We start from the raw sequence: 3,702 nt of genomic DNA, 5'->3' as shown, positions 1-3,702 counted from the left end.
ATCTTCAATACTGACAAAAGAAGCACAAATGAATTTGGATCATTGATCCAACGTATCAACGGTCCATAATTAATCTCCATTTTTCTTTTATTTTGAATCCCTTTTCAGATCTCATTCCAACCATTGGATCACAAAGATCCAACGACCGTCCATTTTTCTCATAATAAAACTTTATTTAACTCTTATATGCTGAAATATTAGGGCCGTTGATCAAACAATCCAACGGTCCAGATTCAGTCGTGCACTTTATACCAACCAAACACCCCTAAATCCTCATTCATTCCCAACCTTACCCGACATCCTCTCTTTCCCAAATCTCTCTCATTTCTCTCACTATCCGACCCTGCCAGTCACAAATCATTGCACAATTCGTGCAAGGTCACAAATTCAAACCCCAAATCACTCAATTTGTCCCCTACATCCACAAATCCTGTCGATACTTCCATTTTCATTACCAAAATCCAAAAGCCCTAATTTGAACACTAGACCTAAATAGTTCTACTGAGAACAGTCTGTTCTCCCATCGTTTTTTCAAATCCATGGCATGCATGACCGTGTCTTTGACTTCATTATCATTATTTGACCTCTGGACATTTGGGCTTTGTACGATGGGTCTTCGCCTTCAACGGCCATCTCCTCGTGCCCAGGTAAATACGTGTTACTTTTTCCCTTTGTTCTTCACTAATTTCACCTCTATTGATGTCATCATCCGACTATCGTCACCTTCCACTTCCGATTTAAAATCTAATCGGAACCCTAAGGCTTAATGCCACTATAAACGAGGCATTCAATGTCCTCACCTAACACACATCTAATACAATCAGAAACACAAAAGAAAGAAAAGAAAAGGATTAAAATTTGAGGTTTTCTCGCTAGTCCAATAATAATCTTTGATTTGTTTTGTTTCCTTTATCTTTTATTCTCCGGTATGAGTTTCAACAGCTGTTGGTCTTGAGTTTGGATCCTTAAACAACTGTTGAATTGCCTCTACTTGGTTTGCTGCTCGATAGAAGGTAAGTACATATTGACCCCTTTTTACTTTGAATTAATCGTTTGGTTCTATGGTTTCCTAGTTATTTCTCTAATTGTTCGTGCTAGATATTAAACTATGTTTATCATGACTTGCCTCATATATATATATATTGTTTTCACCGTTGAGTTAGGGATTTTTTGATCAAGATATGTTGTATTGTTATCAAACCTATGCTGTCGAATTCTATTCTTATCATATGATTAATAAAAAATGCCTCTATGTTAAATGATGCTCTTGTGGTCAAGCCTCTATGACTATTTAAAGTAATCTCCATGTTGTTTTTGTGTATAACTGGCCTCTGTTAGTAAAGTAACACTCGTATAAGCTTTATCATGTTAGCTGAGCCAGTTGAATCATGTTCTTGAACTTTTCTTTGTGTTTCTGTATCCAGATCAACTTGATCCTCCTACTTGTGATATTGTACTGTTCTTATAAATATTTTCCCTGAAGCCTATGTATTTTACCTGATAACTAGCTGATAAGTTTGTAGTTGATAACTTGCCTATTCTGCATATTCAATGATCCATATATGGCTATTATTCTTTTATCCTATTAAAGCTTCATTGATCTAGATCCTATGCTGATGATGTTATATGTATTCTTTTCTGCTAACCTAGTAGTTGTGATAAAATTAGGCTTCTAAAATCTTTCTTGAGAACACTGTTAATACTTGCCAACACTAAGCCATTTGATATTTGTAATGTTTTGCTGTTCTGATTTAGTTCTTACCTCTCATATTAACTTGTTAGACTCTAAATAGCAGCCTGCTCATGTCATTGTAATAGCTCTATGTGCCCTCTGTGATGACTTAAAACCATGTAATGAACCTTGTTAATGTACGAAGGAACTTGCATTCATGACTAAACATAACTTGATTAGGATAAAACTCTACAGTGAGTACTGAAACTTGCCATCTGGTGACTGTTTGAGTTGTATGAGACTTCTGTTGTTATGTTATAAACTTATTGTACCTGAATGCACACCTGCCATTATTAATTTGGTTAAGTTCACAGACTATCACCTGACTTTAATTTGAAGGATTATATGTTTGCACCTATGTGTCACAATTCTGATCTTACCGTGGTAATACACTGGTCTGAGTTTATGATTATTGTTTGTCAAAAGGCATGTCTCTAATGCTTAGGATGATCTGTTATCATGACTCTCACAGCTAGGCTTAGCCATGACTTCGCACTATCCTGATCCCTATATGTCTGTCAAGTTAACTTGTATCCAACCATGTGTAGAGCTTTGTTGAGATACTATGCTAGTGAACCTATTTACATGCCCAACTGTTAGCTCAGTATGACCTGTTTGCCTTGATAAGTTAACGGGAATGTCACTCACCAGCTAAGCTTACTCTTAACTATACTGAAGCAAAATTGCATGTGCACTGTTCTTATACTCTGAACCTACATAAAAGAACTCTGAGCATCAAACCTACAGCGAAGATAGTAAAATACGTACTTGAACTCATCCTTTCATAGTGCTGGACAATTACTATTTCTTAGCCGAAAGACATGAGTAATGAAGTATGCCTATTGCTTGCATTTTTGTTATCTTGTGTGATTATGTCCCAATAGTGACTCATGCCTACTGTAGTGTCCTGTTCTTATACTCTATGCTTGATATGAGGTTCTCTAAAGTCAATATTGTGCCCTTGGTTGTTTTCTATGCTTTGATAATGAATTACAATATTCCATTGGTTCACAGCTGCTGAATATTTGTGTGTTTGAACCTTTACAGAATTTACCATGACTTCCACATCTACTGTTTATGTCTTGGCAGTATGAAATTGCTCTGTTGATTCTTTATTTGTGTTTAAGCCTTTGAGAAAGAATATAAGTAAGTGGTTAATGGTATTTGGGTGTGAAACCTAGTTGTGAATAAAGTACCCTTCCCTGACACAATCACTGCTCGGGGTCCATAAGACACTCGTGAACTCTGAAGTGCGAGGGGTTCACAAGGGTATTTTATCCATAAACAAAGATTTAACCAAAGACTTTAATTACTAACTCCTATTAATACTCATAGGATTAACATAAATAACATCTGTCCCATCGCATTCTTTAGTTCTTTTTCTTTTTTGTCTTAATCTCTATCTTATTTTATTTTTATATTTGATATATACTAAATTGTCTCTTATTTCTTTCTGTACATGCCTCGAATTGGGCTCACAACCCAATTGCAAATACAGCCTGCTCCTTATCCATGCATTGTGGGTCTGCTACCTTGATTCAAATCCTGCTTGGCCTAGCTAGCTTATCAGCCTAACAGTCAAAGAGTCCACCTTCTTCCTTCCTTTACCTTTAATGATATTCATCGATGTTTGCTACTTTACATGTAAATATATCTCTGAATGACTAACTTTTCTATTGGATAAATTTTGATATTTTGATTATCTAGGAACATAGGCAAACCCCAACTAGTAGGTAAAAGCTAAAGTAAGAATCCTGCTCGCCTTAGTTTATTTTGATCGCTAATTTGAAGCTTAATCTTTTTAGTAAAATAAAAGTTTTATCTTGTTGTACTAACAATTTTCAATGAGTTCTTGACTTCGACAGATTCAAAAGCAAAACGGACCCTCTTGAAAATCAAAACTTCGAAAATAATTGCTAAGGTATTTTCAAGAAGAAAAACCAAACACAACCAATGCTTATAAATTAACG

General features: G+C 35.5%; 1 long non-coding RNA gene across 1 annotated transcript; it reads left to right on the top strand.

Moving 5' to 3' along the window:
• The first annotated feature begins 281 nt into the window (after positions 1–281).
• LOC104101949 (uncharacterized) lies at positions 282–3,434 on the top strand. The gene is made up of 2 exons (XR_687581.3): positions 282–647; positions 943–3,434. It is a non-coding gene; the product is annotated as an uncharacterized lncRNA (long non-coding RNA).
• Positions 3,435–3,702: the final 268 nt, after the last annotated feature.

Source organism: Nicotiana tomentosiformis, chromosome 4, assembly GCF_000390325.3.
Source record: "Nicotiana tomentosiformis chromosome 4, ASM39032v3, whole genome shotgun sequence".
Classification (NCBI taxonomy): Eukaryota; Viridiplantae; Streptophyta; class Magnoliopsida; order Solanales; family Solanaceae; genus Nicotiana; species Nicotiana tomentosiformis.
Note: the sequence above shows the minus strand (reverse complement) of the source record. Positions and strands in the feature narration are given on the sequence as shown.